Below are 16,166 nucleotides of genomic sequence, written 5' to 3'. Positions count from 1 at the left end.
CTCGGTTTCAGAGGTCTTAGTCCATAGACCAGCTCCATTCCCTGGGACTCCAGGTGAGGCAGAACATCATGGCAGAAGAGTGTGGCAAAGAAAAGCAGCTCACATGGCGATCAGAAAGCAAAGAGAGATGTCTCCATTTGCCACATACAAATATATATCCCAAAGCCACACCCCAATTCCCTCCAGCCACACCCCACCACTTCAGTTACCACTCAGTTAATCCCTATCAAGGGATTAATTCACTAATTGGGTTAAGATTCTTATAACCCAATTATTTCTCCTTTGAACCTTCTTGTATTGTCTCACATGTGAGCTTTTGGGAGACACCTCACATCCTAATCATAACAGGGGTCCTCAACGGACACTGGCACCATGCTATTTGAACCTTCCAGATACCAAATAGTCAAATAAACCTCTTTTCATTATATATTACCCAGAATCAGGTATTTTGTCATAGCAACACAAATGGACCAAGACACCATGTTATCATTTTCATTTCAGGTGACTTGGGCACTGTGGTAGAAGTTGCAATGTGCCGCTGACATTCCCTCTAGAAAAATGAAGGAATTTTCCCCAGATGCTGGAATCCATGGTAGACCAAAAGCCCTCAACCATCAGCTCTCTTCTGGAAATGTCTTGGTTAAGAGCACTGCTTAGCATAGGGCTATGCCCTTTCTGGGGCAGCCCTCATGAAATGACAACTGACATCCAGTGACTAGTCAGGAAAAACTATAAAGACACAACCCCTTTCCTCCAACTCAGAAGGGCCATCCTAAATCCATATTCTCCACAATGTAGATTAAAGCCTTTACAGACACTGAATCATAGCTCAACATCTCCCTCTGTATAAGATTCTCTCCCGGGCTGGGAATGTGGCTCAAGCGGTAGCGTGCTCGCCTGGCATGCGTAGGGTGCCACCGAAAACTAAAAAATAAACATTAAAAAAAATTCTCTCTCTCTCTCTCTCAAAAAAAAAAAATGATTCTCTCCTCCTTCCTCATCTCCTTCATTTCTTTTCCTTCAGGGGCGCGATCCCATAAACCATTCCCTATTATGCTTTTCACCCACTAATCTTTATCTCAGTTTGCTTTCCCTGGATCTCAACCTGAAACAAGCAATATCATGTTGCCCAACCCAGCCTCAGCATATAACACAAATACCAAATTTTCTCTTAAAAAATGCACAAAATCATCATATATGGAATCTTTAAAATTAAGATTCTCTGCAAAAATTCAGGATGTACCATACTAATAAAAGACAAATTATTTGCAAGAAATGAACAGCCACAAATATTTTGTAAGCCCCTCTAAGAAATGGAGCTTTGAAATTGTCCTAAAACCAACATTATCATCTTGCTTATAATCAAAGAAATATTAAATGTATAACTAAGAACCACATATCAAGAATTATTGAAGACCTAGTATCCATCTCTGATACATGGTATTATACTTATAGCAACTCTTTTTGAGTGCTGACCATAATATAGTGCTAAGAGCTTTATTTGGATTATCTCATTGAATAAAACAGACACAGATAGTAAGTGACCCAAAGCCACAGAACCAGGACTTGATGTTAAGTGGGGTGGGAACTCCAAAGCCTCAATGCATACAAACTCTATTATGCAATAATGCCTCTAATGTCTTACATTATTTTCAGAGCTTAAGCTCTGAAAGTGGTTAAATACTGTAACCAGTTCTTTATCTAATTTGCAGGAGGGTAGGAAATCCAAATGGCAGGTAAAAGTGATTCCAAAAATCTGCGTTCTCTCCTCCCACCTCTTTACAGCCTCCTCTAAAGACACTGGCCCTGCCTTCCAGGTGTACACAGTCTGGAGTGAGTTAAAAGGATTTTGCCAGACGTGACATCCAGCACCAGCCTATGCCATGGCAATCAAAAGGTTCTTGTGCCCTCTTGTGGCTAAGGATGACTGCTACATATCACAGCTCCATTAAAAAGCTGAACTACCATATAAAGGCAGTTGGTGGCTGGGCACAAAACAGGAGGAGGCAGCCCTGACTGGTTGGAGGTGGAGCACTCACTGGATGGGGAAATCATAATTTATTTACTTTGTCCCCTACTAGTGAACATTTGAGTTGTTTCCAAGCATTTGTGATTAAAAACAATGCTGTAGCTGCGCACAGTGGTACAGCCTGTTGTCCCAGCAACTGGGGAGGATGAGTTAGGAAGACTGCCAATTTGAAGTCAGTCCAGGCGATTTAGGGAGACCTGTCTCAAAATTTTTTTTAATTCTAAAAAGGGCTGGGAATATAGGTCAGTGGTAGATCGTCTCTGATGGTAGAGCAATCCCCAGCACAGCAAAAATAAATACATAATATAATGCTGCAAACAGATGAACAGAGATGCTGCAGTGGGTAATCCTATGCACAGGTCTTTTTCCAAGTGTGCAAGAATCCCATAGATAAATACCTCGGAGTGGAAACGCTGGGTGAAACACATGTAGGTGCCTCTGCACAATTTGCCCTTTCAAACTTTTCTCCCACCCCTCCAGCTTCTCAGGATTCTTCCCCACCGTCCTGCCGCTCCTTAGTCGTTGGTTTCTTTTGGTTCCTTTCATCCTATATCCCGAGCCTCTCCCTAGCAATCTCGCTCACTCTATCTCCCAGCTATCAGTTTTCTTCCTGGAAAGAAATCAAAGTTACTATTTACAGGTTTCATGCTTCTAGAGTTACCTTACACGAGTATGCAAATCTAGATATACATGTTAACGGATGTATAAATAAGAACATACACATAATTGCCCATACCCTTCTATTTAAATGGTAGTATCTATAGCCTAAACTGAAGCATTTTAAAAATATTGACTTCTCGCCAGGCGTCCTCGTGAGAGTGACATCGTCTTTAAACCCTGCGTGGCAATCCCTGACGCACCGTCGTGATGCCCAGGGAAGACAGGGCGACCTGGAAGTCCAACTACTTCCTTAAGATCATCCAACTTTTGGATGACTATCCAAAATGCTTCATTGTGGGAGCAGACAATGTGGGCTCCAAACAGATGAAGCAGATCCTAATGTCCCTCCGGGGGAAGGCTGTGGTGCTGACGGGCAAAAACACTATGATGCGCAAGGCCATTCGAGGGCATCTGGAAAACAACCCAGCTCTAGAGAAACTGTTGCCTCATATCAGGGGGAATGTGGGCTTTGTGTTCACCAAGGAGGACCTCACTGAGATCAGGGACATGCTGCTGGCCAATAAGGTTCCAGCTGCTGCCCGTGCTGGTGCCATTGCACCATGTGAAGTCACCGTACCAGCCCAGAACACTGGTCTGGGGCCCGAGAAGACTTCCTTCTTCCAGGCTTTGGGCATTACCACTAAAATCTCTAGGGGCACCATTGAAATCCTGAGTGATGTGCAGCTGATAAAGACTGGAGACAAAGTGGGAGCCAGCGAAGCTACCCTGCTGAACATGCTGAACATATCCCCCTTCTCCTTTGGGCTGATCATTCAGCAAGTGTTTGACAATGGCAGCATCTACAACCCTGAAGTGCTTGACATCACAGAGGAGACTCTGCATTCACGCTTCCTGGAAGGTGTCCGCAATGTTGCTAGTGTTTGCCTGCAGATTGGTTATCCAACTGTTGCATCAGTACCCCATTCTATCATCAATGGGTACACGAGGGTCCTGGCTTTGTCTGTGGAGACTGAATACACCTTCCCACTTTCTGAGAAGGTCAAGGCCTTCTTGGCTGATCCATCTGCATTTGTGGCTGCTGCCCCAGTGGCTGCTGCTACTACTGCTGCTCCTGCTGCTGCTGTGGCCCCAGCCAAGGTTGAAGCCAAGGAAGAGTCGGAGGAGTTGGATGAGGATATGGGATTTGGTCTCTTTGACTAATCACCAAAAAGCAACAACTCAGCTTTATATGCAAAACAAAGAAATAAAGGCTTACTTCTTAAGTTTCTGAACTCTTCATTTTCTACATTTTGAGATTTATAGTACTTAATGCTAAAAACTAAACAATGGTATAAACATGAGAACTTTGTAAAAAAAAAAAAATAAATAAATAAAAATATTGACTTATTGATTTATATTTTGCAGTACTGGAGGTTGAACCCAAGGGTGCTCTACCACTGAGCCTTTTTAATTTTATTGTAAGATAGAATCTTGCTACATCACCCAGGCTGGCCTTCAGCTTGTGATCCTCCTGTCTCACCTCTGAGTAGGTGGGACTACAGCTGTGCACCATCACACCCGGCCATTAAAGGAGTTTTAAAGGGATGCTGCAAGGCAGGAAAATTCACAGGAGATAAAACTATGGCCCCAAACATTTTCAACTACAATTGAGTTTTCTGCCATACAATTAAAGTAAACTTGTAGGGGAAGATGAGGTTAAAAATACTGTCTCCTGCTCTAGACTGTTTCATAGAGTCTTGCAAAGTAGCCACAAATTAATTCAAGGTCCAGAAGGGAAGACAGAGCACAAAGGACAATAGTAAAAGGTCAGATCCTAAATAAGATCTTTGGCAGCTGTGGTTACTTACAAATATGGTTACTTACTTTTTTTTTTTTTTTTTTTGAGAAGTGTTAAATATTCTTTATTTAACATTAAATATAAACCACACTAAGTGCCTTTCCAAAGGAAAAGGCAGCATTTTAGATACAGGAAATTCTAATCAAATGGCATGATCAACAAAAACATAGAATAGACACTGCTTCCCTATCCTCACCCACTGCCTTTAGTAGACTAATGAACACAGACAAATACATGTGAATCTCACTCAGCTCTGAGACATTGTGGGGTTTTCCTCAGTATTCAAATACAGTTCACATAACCAGACATAGAAACCAGAACATAAAACCAGTTTTGAGATGGCATTCACCATCTTTGTGAAAGGTTAAACATTACTAATCAAGTACAACAACATCTTTAGAAAGGGAAAACCTTTCTAATAGTATTTACTATTATAAATAGTATTCTAATAGTATTTACTATTATAAATAGTGATAGTATTTACTAAACTGGGATTACTATCAAAATTGTTTTAAATATATCTATTTAACTACAAGCCAATCTCACTTAAATCAGGACTATCCAACAAAAATATCCTGTCAGCCATTCGTGATCTAAATTCTGGTATATGACATCAATTAAATTATGTTGCACCCAGAAAAAGCCATGAGACGTTTCTGTTTTGTAGTAAATAAGGCTGTGGCTATTTCTCCTTAGTAACTTTTCTGAAGTAACCGTTAAGTGTGCTCCTTCTCCTTCTTCCTGTGGCCAGCGAACACTGCCTCTGTTCCAGGGATGGACTTCTGGGATTCTCCAGATGCCCCATCAGTGTGTCCTCCCCCCAGGTGGAGCCTTTGTTCTTGCTGGTGTCTAAGAGCATCCAGCAGGCTGACCTGTCCTCCTGATAGTCCATGGAGATCTGGCCCATCTCGTGCTGCCCCTCTTTCCCACACTGTGGCACTGGGCACGCTGCTTAAACACCTTCTTGCCTTTCTCAACATCACCCATTTTTAATTCATTCTCATTGCTAGAGCGACCAAGGTTCCCACTCAGAAGCTGCACATCCTGCTCCCTAGCTTGATATTTTTTAATGAAACTTTTTAAAATTTAATTTTATATTTTAGTTGTTGATAGAACTTTATATTTATTTATTTATATGTGATGCTGAGGATTGAACCCAGTGCCTCACACATGCTAGGCAAGCACTCTACCACTGAGCCACAACCCCAACCCATTAATGAAACTTTTAAACTAACTACACAAAAGTAGAGAAAATGGTATAATGAACCCCATTCCACAGATTCAACAAAACACTTTGCTGCTGGCCATTTTTTTTTTTTTCCCTTTGTTCCTTCCCATGCCCCTCCCCTTCTTCCCCCATCTCTTTCTTGGCTACATTATTTTACCAACTGCAAACAGGTACAGGTGTATGAAAAGATGTGTGATATCACTAATCATCAGGGAAATGCAAATCAAACTACAATGAAGATGTTACCTCACTTGAGGAAGAATGGATATTATTAAAACAAGAGAACAAGCGCTGGCAAGGAGTAGAGAAAATGTTAACTTACTGTTTGGTGGGAACGTAAATTAGTACAGACACTATGGAAAACTGTACAGCAACTTCTCAAAAAATCTAAACTAGAACCACCATATGACCTGGCAATCCCACTCCTGGGTATATAGCCAAAGGAAAGGAAATCTGTACACGGAAGAGGTATCTGCACTCACTCTCATGTTCACTACAGCACAATTCACAGAAGGCAAGAAACAGAAATAATCTAAAGGCTGATTAAGTGACACAAGGATTAAAAAAAAAAAGGGAGGGGTACATATATAGTGCAATACTATTTATCCAGAAGAATGAAATCTTGTTCTTTGCAACAACATGGGTAGAACTGGAAATCATTATGTTAAGTGAAATAAGCCAGGCACAGAAAGACAAGTACTGCACAACCTCACTCATCTGGAATCTAAAACAGTCAATCTTATAGAGAGTGAAAATAGAATGGTAGTTACCAGAGGCTGGGAGACTAGCATTGAGGGACAGAGGAGAAAAGGTTGATCAATGGTTACTAAGTTATAATTAGCTGAAAGCAAGAAGTTCTGGTATGCTTTTATATGGTGGGACAACTACAGACAACAACTGTATGTTTCTAGAAGCTAGAAAAAAAAAGATTTTGAAAGTTTTTACTATAAAGAAATAAGATGGGTATAGTGGCACGTACCTATAATCCCAGAGACTCAGGAGGCTGAGGCAGGAGGATCACAGGTTTGAAGCCAACCTCAGCAATTTAGCAAGGCTCTAAGCAACTTAGTGAAACCCTGTCATGAAATAAAAAGTAAAATGGATGGGGGAATGTGGCTCAGAGGTTAAGCACCCAGGGTTCAATCCCTGACACCAAAAAAGAAAAGAAAGAAATGATAAAGAAAATAGATGTTTAACCTGGTTTTTAAAATTATGCAATGTTGGGGGCATGGAGAAGTTCACTGGAATAGACAAAGGGGAATGAAGGGAAAGGAGGAGTGGTGGGAATAAGAACGACAGTAGATTGAATCAGACACAACTTTCCTATGTTCATACTTTTCTATTGAGAACAGAAGATTTCTAACTACCTAGGAAAATACTGATTGTTCCTTTTCTTTCTTTCTTTCTTTCTTTTTTTTGCCCCTGTTGTTTTGTGGATGAAACCCATGGCTTCACACATGCCCATCAAGTGCTCTACTATGGAGCTACATCCCTAGTTCTGATTGTTCTTTTGCTATAGCAAGAAGTAATGACTAAAAGTATAGATGGTCCTCAAGTTAGAGGAATATTATGTCCTGATAAATCTACAGTTAAGTTGAAAATATATTTAATACACCTAACCTACCTAACATACCATATACCACAGCTTAGCCTAGCCTACCTTATTAAACATGCTTAGAATGCATACATTGCCCACTATGGTTGGGCAAAATCATGGATCACAAAGCCCATTTAATAATAAAGTGTAGAGAGCTGGGGCTAGGCTCAATGGTAGAGCACTTACCTAACACACATGAGGCCCTGGGTTCAATCCTCACCACCACATAAAAAATAATAAAATAAAGGTATTATGTCCATCTACAACTAAAAATAATAATAATAAAGGATTGAACATCTCATGTAATTTACTGTATAATGAAAGAGAATACAGAATGATTGGATGGGCACATTTTCAGACCATTGTAAAATCAAAGCAATGGTAAAATGAACTATCATAAGTCAAGAACTATCCGTAATTTTAAACCCATCCAAATTAATTAATGACAGTTTTACACCATATTATGAAAGCTAGCCAATTAACAACAGCTTCACTCCAACTAAAGGTCACCTACCCCTAAACACTCCTTGTTCTAAAAGTTTTCCACTTTTTGAAGACTCTAGAAAACAGTGGTTCTTAAATTTTTAGTATCAGGACCCCTTTACAGTCTCAAAACTTCCGGAGGACTCCCAGTAGTATATATGTGTGAATGTGAATAGTTATGTTAACATTTATTATATTGCAAATTAAAACTAAGAAATTTTTTAAATATTTAATAATTCATTTAAAATTAATAATCCATTAAATATTACCATAAACATAATTTTATGAAAAATATATTTTCTAAAACAAAAAATAGAAAAAAGTGGCATTGTCTTACATATTTACAAATCTCTTTAATTTCCAACTTTAAAAAAATCTGGGTTCTCACTTATTTCTGCATTCAATTTATTATAAATGGTTTTAGCCAGATGCAGTGGCGCATGCCTATAATCCCAGCAGCTCAGGAGGCTGAGGCAGAAGGACTGCAAGTTCAAAGCCAGCCTCAGATACTTAGTCAGACCCTAAGAAACTTAGCAAGACCCTGTCTCAAAACAAAAAGACTAAAAAGAGCAGAGGATGTAAGGATGAGGCTCAGTGAGTGCCCCTGGGTTCAATCCCAGTGCCAAAAAACCCACAACTATTGTTTTAAATAAAATATATTTTTAAAAATATGGCCTTTTACAGATAAATAGAAAAGAGAGGAATACTGTAATAACTTTTTCAAATGATCGTGGGTATTCCTCTAATGAATTATAAAACTTTGTTACCACAAAAAGTGATCATTTCCTAGAAGTCACATCATGGAATCTGGAACCACAACAATAAACATTTTCAGACCCTATAACATTAAAATCCATCAATCAACCTTACCCTTTAAACAGATCTTTTATCCATGTCTGACTTCATAGCATCATAGCCATTTGGGCATCACTGGTTCACTGAGCTACGCATGTCTTCCTAAGTTCTACATTATACAATACCAAAACATCATTCTTGTTAATACCACTGCCCATCTTATCAGGAAAGTGTTTAAACATTGAGGCTGCGAGCTCATGGCAGCAGATACAAGTTTTTCAGAATTCTAATTTTTACTTGAAAGCTTGAGTTTTATCACTGCGGCTTTCCTTTGAAAAGGCAGGCTCACTTCATATGTGAGAAAAGGTCTGCCAAATACCTGAGCCTAGCATAGTTTACCTATCAATCATTTTTTCGAGTAAAAAAATGATGTTTTCAGAAGAGTAGCTAGCTCAGCAGCAGTTTATGACACAAGTACTTTTCCTTGAGACAACAATAAATTTTCAGTGCACAGTAGAAGTGCTTTATGCATACTTTCTTTTACATCACACTGGAGTAAAATTATCATACTCAAAAGTCAAGATCTATCCTCAGAAAATTGGGAATGAAGCTACCATTTGACCCAGCTATCCCACTCCTTGACTTATACCCAAAAGACTTAAAATCAGCATACTACTGATGCAGCCACATCAATGTTTATAGCAGCTCAATTCACAACAGCTAGATTATGGAACCAACCTAGGTGTCTCTCAATAGATGAATGGATAAAGAAAATGTGGTATATATACTCAATGGAATATTACTCAGCTTTAAAGAAGAGTAAAATTATGGCATTTGCCAGCAAATAGTTGGAGTTGGAGAATACCATGCTAAGCAAATAAACCAATCCCAAAAACCAAAAGCCGAATTTTTTCTCTAATATACGGATGCTAATTCACAATAAGGCAGGGGGCACTAGGGATGAATAGTGTTACCTTAGATTATGTAGAGGGAAGGGGAGGGGATGTGGGGATAGGAAAGATGGTAGAATGAAACAGACATTATTACTGTATGTATATATGTGACTGCATAAGCAATATGATTCTGCAACAGGTACACTCAGAAAAATGAGAAATTATATCCCATCTATGTATATCAAAGTTAAATGTATTCTACTGTCATGTATAACTAATTATAACAAATGAATTTAAAAAATAAGTCAAGATCAAATGAAATTAAACCTAGTTCATCAATAACACTCTTAAGTAAAACTGGCTTAAAAAAAAAACAAACTGGGCTGGGGTTGTGGCTCAGCGGTAGAGCACTCGCCTAGCACATGTGAGGCCCTGGGTTCGATCCTCAGCACCACATATAAATAAAAAATAAATAAAGGTATTGCGTCCAACTACAGCTAAAAAATAAATATTAAAAAAAAACTGTGTGGCAGTTACACATACAAAGACAAGGAGTGCACAGTTTGGTTCCCCTGCTAGATTCATGCTACGGTGTGATAAGTCGTATTCACTATTGTAGTATCAGTGCAGATGTTGACACAGTGCCACAGGCAATTGGCATCTTTTTTTTTTTTTCTTTAACTTATGTATTTTTTTATGTGATGCTGAGGATAGAACCCAGGGCCTTGCTCATGCTAGGTGAGTGCTCTATTGCTGAGCCACAATCCTAGTCCCAATTACCATATTTTTATTAATATGAAAATACCTTTGACCCAACTTTAAGAATGACTATTCTATAAAAGATAGCTCTTTACTGTGTTTGAAGAAACTGTGTCTCTCAGGGTGCAAACTACAGACACATTTAGCTTTTAGTTCCGGTGTTAAATACTGGCTTCTTCCTTCAACATTATTTTCTTTTTTCCCTAGTTATATTTTTCTTCTTCTTCTTTTTTTTTTTTCTTTTTGAGGTATTAGGGATTAAACCCAGGGCCTCCTGCCTATTAGGCAAGTGCTTTGCCACTAAGCTAAACCCCAGCCCTAGTTTCTAAATTACATACTTTATACACTTTCTTTACTTGTAGTAGTTAGCCTAGAGATCTCACCTACATGTTTAACTTGAGAAAGACCAAGTGTGCTGGGTGCAATGGCACATATCTATAATTCCAAGTTTAGGAGGCTGAGGCGTGAGGACTACAAACAAGTTCAAAGCCAGCCTCAGCAACTTAGCAAGGCCCTAAGCAACTTATCAAGACCCTGTCTCAAAACAAAAAATTAAATGGGGTGGGGATGTGGTTCAGGGGTTAAGTGTCCCTGGGTTCAATAACTAGTACTGCGCCCCCCCCTCACAAAAAAGTCCAAGTTTATCAACATATCTAATCATATTGCTAAATAATACAAGAAAAATGCTTTAACTCTTAACACCCTTTCTCAACTTAAATTATACCACTAACCAGTAGTTTAGTTCATTCCTTTGCATTTAGCAAAGCCAAATGCTGACTGGGCATACGGTCTTTTGAGAGGGGTACATAGCCAATGTTTATTCGGGTTTCCCACATGTTTACCATTTTCTTTACTTATCACTCCTTCCTGATCTCCTTTCTGGAAGTTTAAACTTTACTCGTAGTAAATTTTCTTCAGTGTTTGTCTCATTCTTGAAAGATGGTTTCATGGCATACAGAGACTCTAGGTTGACAGTTGTTTTCTTTAAAAATGATAAACAGTTCACCATCTTCTGGCTTTTATTGCTGCTCTTGAGAAGCCAACTGTCAGCTGAACTTTTGTTCCTTTGATTGTAATCTTTTTGTCTCTGGCTATTTTTTAGAAGCATTACTGAGTTATAATTAACATATGTGTTAGCTTTTCATTGTTATGACAAATACCTGAGAAAAACAACTGACAGGAGCAAAGATTTATTTTGGCTCATGTTTTCTGAGGTTTTAGTCCATAATCAGCTGGTTCCATGGCTTTGGACTGAGGTGAGGCAGAACATCGTGGCAGAAGGACATGGTGGCAGAAGGACGTGGTGACGGAAAGCTGCTCCTACACAATGTGTAGAACTTGATCAGTTTTGACATATTCACACGTCTCTGTGAAACCATCACAACAACGAAGCTAGTGAACATGTGCCGTCCAGCCCCGTTGTTCCCTCCTGCCTTTAATCCTGAGAAGTATTCCACTGTGTATGCCATTTCTCTCAGGGAGGAATGGCTGGAGATATGGTGGGAAGTGTTTAATTTTCAAAAATTTATCAAACTTTTTCAGAGTGGTTGTACCATGTACATTCCCACCAGCACTGCAAAGTATAATAGGTGATTTCTATCATTGCCAATACCTAATATAGTCTCTCTTTAATTTTAGTCCTTCAAAGGTTAAAAGTAACATCTATGATTTTAATTTACACTGTTTCCTAATTACTAATTATGCTGAATATCTTTTCAAGTGCTTCTTTGCCATCTGTATATCTATTTTAATGAAGTGGCTATTTATACCTTTGTCCCCCCTTTTGTGTGGTGCTGGGGACTGAACCCAGGACCTCATTCGTGCATGCTAAACAAATGTTCTACCACTGAGCTACATTCCCATCCCTTCTTTGCCTCATTTTTTTTTTTTTGAGGAGTGGGGTGACCAGGGATTGAACTCAGAGGTACTGAACCACTGAGTCACATCTCCAGCCCTATTTTGTATTTCAGAGTCAGGGTCTCACTGATAGTGCCTCTCTTTTGCTGAGGCTAGGTTTGAACTCTCAATCCTCCTGCCTCAGCCTTCCGAGCTGCTGGGATTACAGGCATGTGCCACAATGCCCAGCTCTTTGCCCATTTTTAACTGTTTTTGTTGTTGTTTTGTCTTCTTATTATAAGTTTTAAGAGTTCTTTGTATATTCAAAATACAAGTCTTCTGTTGCATATGTTTTGCACATTTTCTCCCTGTGGGAGAATTGCCTTTAATTTTTCTTAAATATTTATTTTTAAGTTTTAGGTGGATATAATATCTTTAATTTACATTTATGTAGTGCTGAGGATCAAACCCAGTGCCTTGGGCATGCTAGGTGAGCACTCTACCACGGAGCCACAACCCCAACACCTTAATTTTTGTAACAGTATTGTTTTGAAAACCTAGGTTTTACTTCTGTTATTGTTGTTGATGATGGTGTTACTGAGAACTGGACCCAGGGCTTCACAAATGCTAGGCAAGCACTATGCCATTGAGCACCAGCCCCCTTATTTAAAAAAAAAAAAAATTTTTTTTTGAGACAGGGTCTCACTAAGTTGTCCAAAGCTAAGTTGCTCCTGAGTAGCCACCACACTCAGCTAAGTTTTCACTTTTGATGAAGTCATTTTTGGTGAAGTAACATTTTTACTTTTGATGAAGCCTTTGATGAAGGCTTTTAATGTCTTCTTTAAAAAATTGTTACCAAGGGCTGGGGTTGTGGCTCAGTGGTAGAGTGCTCGCCTCACACGTGTGAGACCTGGGTTCGATCCTCAGCACCACATAAAAGTAAATCAGTGAAATAAAGGTATTGTAAAAAATAAATAGGTATATGGTCCATTCCAACTTAATTTTGTATATGGTGAGTAATAAGAGACAAAGTTCATTCTTTTTCTGTGTGCAAATTGAACAGATTACACTATCTCCTCCTTTGGATTGATTTCTCGTGTATTTGTCAAAAGTCAATTGGTGGGATTTTTCTGCTACTTGGCCCCCTCCCACATCACAGAAATTCTCTCTTCTCACTTAAATAACAGCAGGTGTACATGTAATCCCAGTTAACCTGGGAGGCTCAGGCAGGAGGATAACAAGTTTGAGGCCAACCTCAGCAATTTAATGAGACACTACCTCAAATTTATAAAAAAGGGCTGGGAATGTAATTCAGTGGGAAAGCAGCCATGATTCAATCCTAGTACCCCTCCACACACAGATCAATTGGCCATACATGTGTGGGTCCATTTCCGAATTCTATTTTCTAATCCATTGATCTTCATGTCTAATTTTACACCAGCACAACTTGGTTACTATATAACTTCATAGTAAATTTTAAAAGCAGGCAATGTAAACACCTCAACTTGGTTCTTTTTCAAAATGGTTCTAACCACTCTAGATTGTCTGTATTTCCATAGAAATTTAAAAATCATGGGCTGGGGCTGGGGCTCAGTGGTAGAGCACTCGCCTAGCATGTGTGGGGTTTGATCCTCAGCACCACATAAAAATAAATAAATAAAATAAGGATATTGTGCCCAACTATAACAAACAAACAAATAAATAAATAAAATCGATTGTCAACTTTGAAAGAAAGAGAGAGAGAGACCCCAAGCCTTCTTTTGACTGAGAATATGTCGATTATTTTTTTTTAATTGGGGAGATTCAATATCTTAACAATAACATGTCTTCTAACCTATGAACATGGTACACCTATTTCAACATTCTCTCCTTTCTCATGGCAATGTTTTGTGGGGATTAGTGTACATGTTGGCCTTTCTGCTTCCTGAGGGCCTTCTTCCTTGTGCTTAGATGGGTCATCCTCCTAATTATCACACAATGAATAGGTATACAGAAACAATTATCCAATCAACCATTTTGGGTTGTAAGGAACCCTCCAGAAAATAATGTAAATCAAGTCATCATTTTTATTTCCCCTCTTTATTCCCTTCTCTTTCAAAGGCAATCATTCTATTGTGTCTAATGGACATGTGTGTACAGTTCATCTTCTTTTAATGCATGTATTAATCACATAACTATGCAATCCCTTCCTCCCTCTTCACTCTTCACCCCAGGCAACTACTGATCTGCTTTTAAATTATTAACGATAAGTTTCCATGTTATACAAATGGAACCATACAATATGTGTTCTTTTCTATCTGGGGTCTTTTGCTCAGAATAATGAATTTGATATTCAACACTATGTTGCTGTGTTGCCTATATCAAGTTTGTTCCTTTTCACTGCCATATAGTACCCGTTGTGTGGACACACCGCATCTGTTTGTCCATTCATCTGTTGCATGGCAACTGTGCTATTTTCCAGTTTGGGCACATTAGGAATAGAACTGTTATCAGAATTCAGGTACAGGTCTTTATGTGAACATATGTTTACATTTTTCTTCACAAATTCTTAACAATGGAATGACTTGTGTCATTTGGCAAGTATATGTTTTTCTTTCTAAGAAACTGCCAAACTGGTTTCCAAAGTGGTTATACGTTTTACATTTGCAACAGCAATACGTAAGAGTTCTGTGGCCTGCACCTCCTTGCTAACAATTTGTTATCATGTTTCTTTAAACTTCAACCATTCTGATCAATATCTAATGTTACTGTGGTTTTGTATTTCCCTGATGACTAATAGAGAATATTTTCGTGTTTTTATGAGTCATTCTTATATCCTCTTTTGTAAAGTGTCTCTTCAAATCTTAGACTGTTTGCTTACTATTTGCTTATTATTATCTTCAAATCTTTTACTAAACAGTTATATGTATTTGTATAATACATATAAATTTAAAAAATTTATATGTATTATACAAATACATACAACTACTGAATATTCTAAAATAAATATGTATAAATATGAATTTTTTCATTCTGTGACTTATCTTTTTCTTAGAAGTATCTTCGAAAAGTAGAAAATTTTAGTTTGGGCAAAGTAATTTTTTTTTTAAACATGGTGTCTTTTTTTTAATACCTTTATTTTGTTTATTTCTTTATTTTTATGAGGTGCTGGGGATCAAACCCAGTGCCTCACGCATACTAAGCAAAGACTCTACCACTGAGCCACAACCCCAGTCCTTGAGCAAAATTTAATTTACCAACTTTTAATCTTTTTAAAAAATATTTATTTTTTAGTTTTACGTGGACACAATATCTTTATTCTATTTATATGTGGTGTTGAGGATCGAACCCAGCGCCCTGCGCATGCCAGGCGAGCATGCTACTGCTTGAGCCATATCCCCAGCCCTCAATCTTTAATCTTAAGGTTTACACTTATTACATCCTATTTAAGAATCTCATCATATATCTCTTTATAATTCATAGAAATGAAATTGTTTTATTGTTTCCTTTTTTTACTCAGGCTGTTTTAAGTTCCATTCATGTTGTCTTATGTCTGGATTTTTTTTTATCTTTTAATTGCTATATAACACCCCACTTCTTGCCTATAACCCCCATCCCAGAATGGAAATGTATTCATTTCCAACTCCTTCAGTCAACAAATAATGCATATCTATAACAAATTATGTAGAAAATATTTTAACAAAGGAGATTTGCTAGGAGAAGCATATGCATATACTTGGCCTTTAATTATCATTAGATGGCTCTCCAAAATAGCTATACCAGATTATTTTCCCAACAGCAAAGGACACAGATTACAATATTTTCACCTTCCTGCCAATATGTGACATTATCCATCTTACTAATTTTTGTCAATATAAAAGGTACAAAATGGTATTTTGTGTTGGGAGTCATTCAGAATGAGTCACGTCTTCTGTCCTAGAGCAGAGAGGCTTTTGACCATCACTACATTTTGTAGTGACCTGGACATTGCCCCAGTCCCAGAAGTTTGAGGACGCATCTTCAGACGTAGGTGTTTCGCCCCATCGATTGAGCTACATTTATCTATTCCTTTGCCCTGTTTGGGATAGACAGTTCCATGGAAACGCCCT

The 16,166-nt window shown here is 38.4% G+C and overlaps 1 protein-coding gene and 1 pseudogene across 2 annotated transcripts in view; one reads left to right on the top strand and one right to left on the bottom strand.

The window, feature by feature from the left end:
• St3gal3 (ST3 beta-galactoside alpha-2,3-sialyltransferase 3) overlaps positions 1-16,166 on the bottom strand; it is a 193,473-nt gene that overhangs the window by 141,032 nt on the left and 36,275 nt on the right. The gene's annotated exons all lie outside the window — the stretch shown is intronic.
• On the top strand, positions 2,815-3,912 carry LOC114094277 (large ribosomal subunit protein uL10 pseudogene; annotated as a pseudogene).

This window comes from Marmota flaviventris, chromosome 10, assembly GCF_047511675.1.
Source record: "Marmota flaviventris isolate mMarFla1 chromosome 10, mMarFla1.hap1, whole genome shotgun sequence".
Classification (NCBI taxonomy): Eukaryota; Metazoa; Chordata; class Mammalia; order Rodentia; family Sciuridae; genus Marmota; species Marmota flaviventris.
Note: the sequence above shows the minus strand (reverse complement) of the source record. Positions and strands in the feature narration are given on the sequence as shown.